This window comes from Hylobates moloch, unplaced genomic scaffold (assembly GCF_009828535.3).
Source record: "Hylobates moloch isolate HMO894 unplaced genomic scaffold, HMol_V3 SCAFFOLD_6, whole genome shotgun sequence".
In the NCBI taxonomy this organism is placed as follows: Eukaryota; Metazoa; Chordata; class Mammalia; order Primates; family Hylobatidae; genus Hylobates; species Hylobates moloch.
In genome coordinates this window covers 107,160,955-107,173,725 of record NW_026652281.1, presented here as the reverse complement: position 1 = coordinate 107,173,725, position 12,771 = coordinate 107,160,955, and positions in this window count along the sequence as shown.

The window sequence follows — 12,771 nt, the reverse complement described above, 5'->3', positions numbered from 1 at the left end:
TGTGGTGGATGATGGGGGGTCTGCTCATGCAGCTTACATGTGCCCCATGGTCCTGCTCATGATTATCCTGTATGTAGTATTTCTATTTTATAATAGATTATTGGCGAGCCATCTTAACTTTATGACTTACTGAGTTCAGCAGTTCTGGACATACGGCCACTAAGTGTCACATGGTCAAATTTCCATCTCTGTCAGGTCCCAGTATCATATCAGAGGCTGTTTTTGTTTTGTTTTGTTTTTGAGATGAAGTTTTGCTCTTGTTGTCCAGGCTGGAGTACAGTGGCACAATCTTGGCTCACTGCAACCTCTGCCTCTGGGGTTCAAGTGATTCCCCTGCCTCAGCCTCCCCAGTAGCTGGGATTACAGGCATACACCACCATGTCCAGCTAATTTTGTATTTTTAGTAGAGACTGGGTTTCACCATGTTGACCAAGCTGCTCTCGAACTCCTGACCTCAGGTGATCCACCCACGTAGGCCTCCCAAAGTGCTCGGATTACAGGCGTGAGCCACCACCTGGCCCAGAAGCTGTTTTTAAAAAGTCATATAATTTTATGCTACAGATGTCACAGACCCCAGGTTCTGCACTGTGATTCTTCTTCTAGAGTTTACTATAAACACACTGCACTTTTTATCAAAACTGATACATATAATACGATAGGGTCTGCTGGATTGTATGACTCAAGTGGCTGGGCGATTTGCACCACAGCCTGTACCTTCTAAAGAGCTCTTGTTCCCAGCCTCACTCAAAGCTGGCAGCCTCTTATATTACCTGATATGTAGGCCAGATCAGTATACCTAGTTGTGGAATGTGTGGCCTCCAGAACATAAGGAAGCTTAATAGGCATGTGTCTCCTACAAATAATGAAAGTATTGCCTCTTCCTTTCCAATTTAAGACCCCATTTTTCTTTCTCTTCCCTAATCGCATTTGCTATTCCTTCTATGACAGTGCTAAGTAATAGTAGTGAAAGTGAACTACTAAAAATTTATTGGCCTGGTGCATTTTGGGGTCTAGCTTTCTGATGATCAAAAATTTTTTTGTATCATAATTTGTCCATTTAGATTTGCTGTCTTCTCTGGAGGTGGATTTTTTATTATTTATATTTTCCTAAAAATACATCCATTTTAATAATGGTTTCAGGGGCCAGGAGCTATGGCTTATTCCTGAAATCTCAGTGCTCTGAAAGGCCGAGATAGGATAATCTCTTGAGGCCAGGAGCTGAAGACCAGCTTGGGCAACATAGCAAGACTCTGTCTCTACAAAACAATTTAAAAATTAGCTGGGCGTGATGGTACACACTTGTAGTTTCAGCTACTTGGGAGGCTGAGGCAAGAGGATCACTTGAGCCCAGGAGTTCGAGGTTGCAGTGAGCTATGATCATGCTATTGCACCCCAGTCTACGTGACGAGACTTTGTCTCAAAATAAATAAATATGTAGAGTTGAGAAAAGCAATCTGTTATAATTTGTTTTATATTTTATCTGAATCTGTTCTCTCCACATTCTAATTTTTTTTTGTTTATTTATGTTTCTCTTTTCTTGTTTAGACTACTTATTAGCTAAATGGTTTGTTGGTGCCCTCCAATTTCTTGAATTGGAAACTTAAACTTTTATTCCTATGTGAATAACATAAATGAACATAAATATTTAATTAATGTTACGTATTTTCCTCTGAGCACTAGGGTTATCTATAAGTTCTGATGAATCTTTTTCTGCTCTCATTTTTTTAAAGAAATTGTGTAATTTTGGCCTTGATTTCCTTTTGTCCTTTTGTTAAGAAAGTTGTAAAAATATTTCTAGGGTTTTTCCCCATTTGATCAGATAATTTTATCTGTACTAGTTTTATGATACTTTGTGGAATGTATTGTTTTTTTAAGGGCTAATATAGAGTTAACTTTTGTAAATGTCCCAAAGTTCTTAAAATATATATATGTATAATATTAATATAATATGTATATTAGATACATATTGAAAATGAATATTACAAATTGTTTCAAAAATTTACTTTCTTAAAACTTAAAATTATTTAAAAAAATTTGAAGACATTTTTATCAAGAACACTTTTTGCCATCAATGGATTGCTAAACCTTCATTGTGGTTGTATTAGTTCTATTTCTGTATAACAAATTACCCCCAAACTTAGCAACATCAAACAACAAACATTTATTATTTCAGTTTCTTTGGATCAGGAATCTAGGCTCAGCTTAGTTGTGTCCTCTGGGTCAGTCTCTCTCACAAGGCTGCAATTAAGGTATCAGCCAGGATTGCAGTCATACTAAGGTTCAACTAGGGGAGGATCTGCTTACAAGCTTAACTCTTCTGGCTGTTGGCAGGCCTCAGATCCTTACCGACTGTTCAACAGAGACATGAGTTCCTGTCCAGAGACATGTAGGCCTCTCTGCAGGGCAGCCTGCAGTGTGACAGTTGGTATTCCTTAGAGGGAGTGAGGGAAAAAGCAAGAGAGAATTTAAGCAAGATGGAAACCAGTCTTTATAACTTAACCTGGGAACTGACATCTCATCATTTTTGCCATATTATTTTGGTTAGAAGAGTCACTAGGTACAGTGCATAATCAAGGGGAGAGGATTGCCTAGGGCATAAATACGAGAAACTGTGGAATTCCGGCGACTATTTTAGAGGCTGTCTAGTCTTCCTTCTGTCCCCAGTGATCATGTCCCTCATCCATGCAATAGTCTCATCCCCCTTCCTAGTCCCCCAAAATCTAATCCAATTATGATCAGCTTAAAGTTCAGAATCTCATCAGCTAAATAATGTCCAGGTGTAGATGAGGCGCCTCAGGTGTAGTTCCTCTGCAGTTCTGCTCAATTTGTAAAAGTCCTCCCCAACCAAGCCCAACATACAGTAGTGAGACAGACACAGGATAACCATTTTAGACATTTTTGTTTTAGAATAGAGGAAATGGGAGGCATAAAGGTCCAGTGCAATTCTGAAATCCAGTTACTCCAATGTGAGAGTTGTTTGTTTTTTTTGAGACAGGTTCTTACTCTGTTGCCCAGGTGAAGTGCAGTGGTACAATCATGGCTCACTGTAGCCTTGACCCCCTGGGCTCAAGCGATCATCCTACTTCAGCCTCCCGAGTAGCCTGAACTACAGGCACATGCCACCATGCCTGGCTAATTTTTATATTTTTTTGTAAAGACCGGGTTTTGCTATGTTGCCGAGGCTGGTCTTGAGCTCCTGAGCTCAAGCAATCCACCTGCCTCAGCCTCCCAAAGTGCTGCGATTACAGGCATGAACCACCACTCCTGGCCTTCCAGTGTTAGAAGCTTTTTGATTAGGTCTCAAGACCTAGGAATGATTCTTCTTGGCCTTCAGCTCTGCTCTTTGGGCTCAGGTTTCTCTCTCAGAGTCACTTTTCCTTTTGCAAGAAAGGTAGCACATGCTACAGTTGAGAAATCGCCTCGGCCTTCTTTTCTTGTCATTCATATTGGCAGTCTAATAGTCTTTTTTCATTTCATACTGTACTTTTCTTTCTGTCCTTTTCAGTTCAAGCTGGCTGAGTTCTTCCTGATAAAATTCTTGTAAAAACCTTGTGGGCTTCCTGTGACTCTTATTGGGGTTTACTCCATTACACAAAAGTCAAACCAGAAATCTTTTCTCGATAAGTCTTTCTTTACCTTCAGTTCCTGCTTAAAAGTGAGGGTCAAGGCACGTAAGTTTTCTGAAGGCGTTACTGTTTGAGAATATCTATGAAGCATGCCCTTAATCTTTTTCAAAGGCCCTTTGTGTGACTGAATAGTACTCTGATGATACCACTTTTTATCTTTCTTAATATAACAGAAGTTTTTACAGTCACATTAGTGTCATCTTTAGACCAGGGTTCTCCTGGCAGTGCCCACAGTATGAACTTTTCTTGGGAGCTATTTCTATTTTTTTTTTTGAGATGGAGTGTCACTGTTGCCCAGGTTGGAGTGTGGTGGTGCAGTGTTGGCTCACTGCAGCCTCTGCCTCCCGGGTTCAAGAAATTCTCCTGCCTCAGCCTCCCAAGTAGCTTGGATTACAGAGACATGCCACCACGCCCAGCTAATTTTTCTATTTTTAGTGGAGACGGGGTTTCACCATGTTGGCCAGGCTGGCCCTGAACTCCTGACCTCAGGTGATCCACCCACCTTGGCCTCCCAAAGTGCTGGGATTACAGGCATGAGCCACCATGCTCGGCCAGGAGCTATTTCTTAATGTTAGCATCTTCTGAATCTGGAGAGTTTGAGAACTTTCAAAAACATCAAGTCCTGATTTCTTAAAAAATTTTTTAAATTGTGGTAAGATACACATGATATTTACCATCTTAACCGTGTTAAGTGTACTGTTTACTGGTATTAAGTACACTCATATTGCTATGCAAACATCATCACCATCCATCTTCACAATACTTTTCATCCTAAAAACTGAAACTCTATGCCCATTAAATAGCAACTCCCCATTCCTTCCTCCAGCTCTTGACTATGCCATTCTACTTTTTGCCTCTGTGCATTTGACTACTCTAGGTACCTGATATCAGTTGAATCATACAGTATTTGTCTTTTAGTTACTGGTTTACTTCACTTAACATAATGTCCTCAAAGTTCATCCAAGTAGTAACATGTCAGAATTTCCTTCTTTTTTAAGGCTGAATAATATTCCATTGTGTATGTATGTATGTATGTGTATGTGTCTATATATATATATGTATACATATATGTATATATGTGTGTATATACACACCCCACATTATTCACCCATCAGTGGATACTGGAGTTGCTTCTACCATTTGGCTATTGTGAATAATGCTGCCATGAACATGGGTGTACAAATGTCTCTTCCAGACTGCTTTCAGTTCTTTGGGATATATACCCTCAAGTAGGATCACTGGTTCATATGGTAATTCTGGTTTTAATTTCTGAGGAACCACCATACTGTTTTCCACAGCAGCTGCAACATATTACGTTTCCACCAACAGTACACAGCTTCCAGTTTCTCCACATCCTTGCCAACATTTGTCTATTTCCATTTTGTTGTTTGTTTTTTATAGTAGCCATCCTAATGTGTGTGAAGGTGGTATCTCATTTGGTTTTTATTTGTATTTCTCTGATGACTAATGGGGTTGAACATCTTTTCACATGCTTATTGGCCATTTGTATATCTTCTTTGGAGAACTGTCTATCCAAGTCCTTTGCCTATTTTCGAATCAGTTTATTTTTGTGTGTGCTGTTGGGTTTTAGAAGTTCTCTCTATATTCTGTATATTAACCCCTTGCCAAATATGTGATTTGCACATATTTTCTCCCATACTGGAGGTGGCTTTTTTACTCTGTTGCTACTGTGCTTTGAGGCACAAAAAATTTAAATTTTCATGATGCCCAACTTGTCTATTTTTTCTTTTCTTTCTTTTTTTTTCCTCTCTCTGTCACCCAGGCTGGAGTGCAGTGGCACGATCTCGGTTCACTGTAACCTCTGCCTCCTGGGTTCAAGTGATTCTCGAGCCTCAGCCTCCCGGGTAGCTGGGATTACAGGTGCGTGCCACCATACCCGGCTAATTTTTGTATTTTTATTAAAGATGGATTTTCACACCAGCAAGGCTAGTCTTGGCCAGGCTAGTCTCGAACTCCTGACCTCAAGTGATTTACCCACTTCGGCCTCCCAAAGTGCTGGGATTACAGGCATGAGACACCACGCCTGGCCCAATTTTTTGTTGTTGTTGCCTGTGCATTTGGTGTCATAGCTAAGAAATCATTTGGAATAGAATAGCCTGCACCACACTATTTTGTTTACTGTAGCTTTGTAGTAAGTTTTGAAATGAAGAAATGTGAGTACTCCACCTTTGCTCTTCTTTTTCTAGGCTGTTTTGGCTCAAGATTCTGTGTGAATTTGAGGATGATTTTTCTATTTGCAGAAAATGCTACTGAGATTTTAATAGGAATTACATTGAATCTTTGTATCATTTTGGGTACTGTTGACATTTTTAACAATATTAAGCCCTCCAACTCACAGACATGGAATCTCTTCCCATATATTTGTGTCTTTATAAATTTCCCTCAGCAATATTTTGTAGTTTTCATTGTACAAGTCTTTCATCTAGGTTATCTGATTTGTTGGCATACAATTGTTCATAGTCTTCGCTTATAATCCTTTTTCCTTTTCTTTTTTGTTTTGAGAAGTGGGATCTCACTATATTGCCCAGGCTGGACCTGAACTCCTTGAAATCCTCTCACCTCAGACTCCTGAGTAGCTGGAACTGTAGGCATGTGTCACTGCTGGCTCTTATAATCCTTTTTATTGGTAGTAATGTCCCCTCTTTCATTTCTGATTTATTTGAGACATCTGGTTTCCTTAGTCAATCTAGCTCAAAGTTGTCAATTTTGTTAATCCTTTTGCAATTTTTGCTTCCTATGTTTTGATGCTCTATTGCTGGTGTGTAAATATTTATAATTATTATATCTTCTGCTGCATTAAATTTTTTATTAATATATAATATCATTCTATGTCCTCTGTAATCTTTTCAAATGTAAAATCTATCTTGCCTTATATTACTATAGCTCCCTTGCTCCCTTTTGGTTACTGTTTACATAGAATATCTTTCTTCATCCCTCTACTTTGAACCTCTTTGTGTCTTTTTATCTAAAGCGAATCTCTTGTGGATCACCTATAGTTGGATTACTTTTTTAAAAATCCATTATGCCAGCCTCTGTCTTTTGATTGGAGAATTTAATCCATTTACGTTTAAAATAATTACCTCTGCAGCAGGACTCCCTTCTGTTATTTTGCTATTTTTTCTATATGCCTGATAGCTGTTTTGTTCCTTATTTCCTGCATTAGTCTTTTTTTTTTTTTTATTTTTGGTCATGAGATGTTTTAATTCCCTTTTTATTTCCCTTCATGGATCTTCTATAGCTATTTTTTTGTTGTTATTATGGGTATAACATTTAACATCCTAATGTTATAACACTAATTTGAATTTATACTAGCTTAACTTTAATAACTACAAAAATTCTACTCATGTACAGCTTTGTCCCCCTCAATAACTACTTTCAATTATTGATGTCACAATGTTGTATCTGTATTTGTCTCATATCATGTAGAAAACAAAAAACGAAGTTTCAAACCAAAGTTACAGTAATACTAGTTTTTATAATTGCCCATATTTGCCTTAACTAAGACCTTTATTTCCTCATATGGTTTCATGTTAACTTCTAGCGTCTTTTCATTTCAACCTGAAGAAATCTTTTTACCATTTCTTGAACAGCAGGTCTAGTGGTAATGACCTTCCTCAGCTTTTGTTTATCTGGGGATGTGTTACTTTCTACCTCATATTTGAAGGATGGTTTTGCTGAATGTAGGATTCTAGTTGATAGTTTCTTTTTTTCAGTACTTGAAATGTATCATCCTACTGCTTTCTACCTCCAAAGTTTCTGATGAGAAATCTACTGATACCCTTATTGAGGAACGCTTGTATGTAATGAGTTGCTCTGTCTTGCTGCTTTGAAGATTCTTTTTTATTTCTTTCTTTTTTGAGATGGAGTCTTGTTCTGTCGACCAAGCTGGAGTGCCATGGTGCAATCTCGGCTCACTGCAACCTCCGCCTCCCACGTAGCTGGGATTACAGGAGTGAGCCACCACACCCAGCTAATTTTTGTATTTTTAGTAGAGATGGGGTTTTGCCATGTTGGCCAGGCTGGTCTCAAACTCCTGACCTCAGGTGATCCACCCGCCTCGGCCTCCCAAAGTGCTGGGATTACAGGCGTGAACCACAGCACCTGGCCTGAAGATTCTTTGTCTTTGTCTTTTGACAGTTTAATTATAGTATATCTTCATACTGGCTTCTGATTTCATCCTATTAGCATCAGTTTAGCTTCTTGGATTTCTATGTTCATGTCTTTCATCAAATTTCAGAAATGTTTGGCTGCCTTTTCTTTCTCTCTGTTCTTTCTGAGATTTTCATTACGTACATGTTGGTCAGCTTAATGGTGTCCCACAGGTCCCTTAGGCTGTATTCACCTTTTTTTCTGTCTTTTATGTTTCTCAGACTTAATAACTTCAATTGTCCTATCTTCAAGTTTTCTTATTCTTTCTCTACCTTCTCAAATCTGCCTTTGAATCCCTATAGTGAAATTTTCAATTCAGATATTGCACTTTTTAGCCCTGAAACACTTTTGAGGTTTTAAAAAAATGTTTTATATCTATTGATATTTCCACTTTGTTCATATACATTTAAAACATTTTTCTCCGTGTTTTCATTTAGTTTTTTGAGCATCTTTAAGACAGTTGTTTTAAAGTCTTTGATAAGTCCACCATCTGGTCTTCCTTAGGGACATTTTCTGTTGATTTATTTTTTCCCTTTGAATGGGCCATACTGTTTTGTTTCTTTTTATGCCTTGTGATTTTTTTGTTGCTGTTGTTGAAAACTGGCGATTTGAATCTTATAATGTGGAAAGTCTGGAAATCAGATTCTCCTTCTTTCTCAGAGTTTGCCTTTCTTTTTTAAATTGGTATAGGCTGTCTCTGTGCCTGGGATCAGTAAATTTAAGGTTTCTTATGCCTTTTCTCAGCTGGCACCTTTCTCTAAATATGTGTAATTACTTTCTAAATTATCTTTTATATGTAGTTGCTTTTGAATGTCCTAGTCCTTAAATGTCTGGCTCCCAAAAAGGGAAAAAGAGAAAACCGAAGAGGGGAAATGTGTTGGCTTTTTAAATCTTCTAGAAGTTGCTTCAGCCACAGGGGAAGGGGCTTACAGCAATGGTGGTGAGAGTGGCAACAATGGCTTCTCTTTTATATGTCTCCATCTCTGCATTTGGAAGTAGCAATCAGTCATCAGAGCACAGATCTTCTATATCTGGAGGACAGAGCCCTTATTGCCCATGTCTCTGCAAGTGGTGTATAAGCTGCTGCTGGAACACATGTGTAACTGCCTGTGCTGGGGCTCGTGGGTGGGCAAGCTAGCAGGTTAAGAACTGAAATTGAACAAAATTAATTAACTGTCCAAGCCTTTATCTGGAAGTTGCAAGTCTTTGAATAGACTCCAGAGTTCCAGAATAGTTACATCAGCTAGTTTCTGCAGAACAGTGTTATCTAGGTAGGGAGACTAATTTCTGCTACTTTCCACTCCACCATCTTCCTAGAATTCTCCTCTCCAGTCCTGATTTCTTTTCATTTTACCATTATTCCTTTAATTTATTCCACATTTTACAATAAACAACATAACAACTCAGGCAGTAACTTCAACACTTTGTTTGGAAATCTAAGCTAGATCACCCAGTTCATTCAATGCATATCCTGCTTTCCATGTTACTGAAGGCAATAGTGTTGTTAAGCTTTCTACCATGACATAGAAAGGATCCCTCTTTCACCACCTTCTAATAACATGTTCCTGACTTCCTTTTTTGCCCTTACTGGTGGCATCCTCAAAGTCCAGATTTCTATTAATAGTCTTTCAAGGCAACTTAAGCTTTCTTTAACAGAATCCTCAAAATCCTTCCAGCCTCTGCCCATGTTTGGTTCCAAAGCCAAGGTAGCACCCCACTTCCAGGTACCAAAGTCTGTATTAGTTATCTCTTGCTGTGCAACAGATTGTCCCAAAGCTTAGTGGCTTCAAACAAAAAGCCCTTATTATCTCACAGTTTCTGTGGACCAGGGATTGGGCATGGCTGGGTTGGACTGTCAGACTCAGAGTCTCTTATAAGGCTGTAATCAAAGTGTCATTTGGGGCTGCAGTCACCTCAAGGCTCAACTAGGAGAGAATCCACTACCAAGCTTACTCTTGTGACTGTTGGCAGGCCTCACGTCCTCACTGACTATTGGCCAGAGACATCACTTTTTTCCACTTGGGCCTCTCCACAGAGCACCTCACAGAGGGGCAGTTGGTCTTCCTCAGAGTAAGTAAGGAAGAAAGAAAGAGAGTGAGCGAGATGGAAGCCAGAATTCTTTTGTAACTTAATCTCAGAAGTGACATCTCAGTCGTTTTGCTACGTTCTTTTGGTTACAAGAGAGTCAGTAAGTCCAGCCCACACTTAAGGAGAAGGGATTATACAAAGACATGAATACCAGGAAGCAGGGATTGGGGGCTATTTTAGAGGCTATTTACCATAGTGGGGTATACCTTTAAAACGATTATTATTAAAAAGCATTCCTTTTGAGTAACCCTTTTTGCCCTGAGTACCTATTCCCTACAATACTTACCAATATGGTATATGAGCAGACTTTGGATGTAGTGTATCAAGTGTTTATTTTAATTTTTTTAACGTAAGGTTGAGCTTATTTCCTTTATTTGAAAGTCAGTAGTAAATCATTTTTTTCTGTGAAGGGTCTGTTCATATCTTTTGGGTACTTTTCTCTTGGATTACTGGTCTTCAGATTATTTGCTTTTGTATTATATGAGGATATTAGCTCCTTGTCTTTCATATGTGTAGATAATATTTTTCACATTTTGTCATCTTTTGATTTTTTTCATGATGTTTGTGCCAACAAATTTTAAAAAACTTTTCATTTAGTCACATTGATCAAGCATCTCTTTTATAGAGGAATTCTGTCCTTAAAAAAGAAATTAATTCATGTATTTCCTGCTAATTTATCTTTGATATCTTGCTATTGCCTTTTATAGGACAAATTTGAATCTCCTTATCCTGATATTAATCTCATTCTTGCCTAGCTTCTTTGCTTTCACTCTTTGTAGAAACTCTTTACTAGAGTCCCACTGAACTCACGATCCCCAGCATGCTCACCTATGTTTTTGTTTGACTCCTTCACATGCCTGTGGGAAGATACATAAAGGTAGAGTCTATGTTGGGGGAGCTTTTATAGGTCCAGAGCTTAGTTTGTTGAAGGAATAAATGAATTGAGATGATCAAAGAAGAGTATTTCAAAAACAAAAGGAAAACATTGCCGTTACACTGTTACTTGTTCTTCTAATTCTCACCTTTTCCAAGAAGATAACATAACTGTGATAGTTCAGTTTTATAACTATCTCACAATTTCTCAACTGCCATAGTTGTCTGAGACAAAATGCTAAGTAGGTTTCTGTGCCAAAGAAAGCCAGCAGGTAAAGAATTTATGTCCCATTCTGCCTGGTAGCTAAGTGTGCCCAAGTGATTAGGTTCTGGATAATGGAATATGAGAAGTAATAAGTAAAACTTAACACCTTCAAAATGGAAGGAGTGTTGTCCTCCCCTCGCTTTTCTCCCTACGTGGGAATGTGGGCATGGGAACTGGAGAAGCAATCCTAGACTACAAAATGTGAGCTGTGTGTTGAAAATCAGAAAGCAAAAGGATAGGAGTTCCACTACCAGAAATGATGGTGTCATCTTTTCAGCCCCATGCTGCTAATGCTCAGACTGTTATATGAGACAAAAATCAACCACTGTCTTGTTTAAGCCATTAACATTTTGGCCTATGTTACAGAAGTCAAATCTGTACCCTAACTTATACAGTGCCCTTAGGTATTACATCCCACCTCTCGGATCATTCCCTGCTAATTCCTTGTGACAAGTTGGTATCAGGCAGCTAGGGAATTGAAAGCATGGGAGGTTTGGATCAAGAAAATGATAAGAATATTATAAAATTGAAGAAAGAAGAGGAGGAGGGTGAGAGAATGTGAGATGAATGTCAGCTCAGGTCATTATTGCAAAGCCACTTGTGATGAGAACTGAAGCCTGCTCCATGACCATGGTGAAGAGTCACTCTGGAACCTTTTCAGGATCAGACAGGGATACATGGAAAATGAACCTCTCAGAAGCAGAAAATGAAAGGAGAATGATATGAAGTAATACAAGGAAACACACAGTAAAAGAGCAGGCTAGCCTCTACTTTGCAGCAGTAATGTAATGAGGCCTAAACTCTGTGATTGTTAAAATTAAACGGTAAAAAAATACCAGGGCAGGGGGGAAAGGGCAAAAGATACAATCCTGGCAAAATGGACCCTGGGCTCCTATTTCAGACACCTGGTTTCCATTAATCTCTCATCCGTGTAGATTCTTATGGTGCCTCATGCCTCCCCCTAACCTTGTCCCGAGCTGGTATGTAAATTAAACCCCTAGGTTTAATCTTTATAATATTATAGGAGGGGGAACAGAGATACTGAAAGTTGAAGATAGAGCCAGATTCCACAGGATCCACATATGTACTAGTAGAATGCCCCAAATAGGTAACAGGGACAAGAGAAAGAACCACAATAAAACCAGATTTTATTTCCTCCTTCGAACTCCTACCTACCCTTTCCCCTTTCCAAAATATGCATATACAAGTCGTGTTAAGAAAACCCTTTCCAGTTGGCCTTTTTCCAAGACAGGGTGCAGCTGGGCCGAAGGGCCACATGTTGAAGTTATTAATATGCCTATGCCCTTCTCCCCCACTGAGTTCACTGATCAAAGGCTCTGCCAGAGCAGCAATGGATAGCCTCGCATAATGGGAACTGAAATTTTACTTAAGAAACCAGCTTTGCCAAAACACACTACCTTTTTAAGTGAAACATTCCATGCACATATTAACCTGATTACAGAAAGGAAGGGGGATCTTTTTTCCTTCTGTACCCTGCTAATAATTTTCTGTCAAGTCTGATTTGGCTTTAGCTGCACTCCAAGTTCTTGTGATGTGCCCCGTTCACCAGTAAACTAAAAACAGAAGGTGCTGCATAAACTCTGAGATAGGATACTCTGTCCATGAATACAGACCCTGCAGAATTCAGTTCCCTGCCAACAAGGAAGGCCAGTGACTTTTCCAGTCTCTGACAACCAGCAGCCTGCCTCTGATTCGCACAGTCGGTGAAGGAAACATATGGAGAAAATG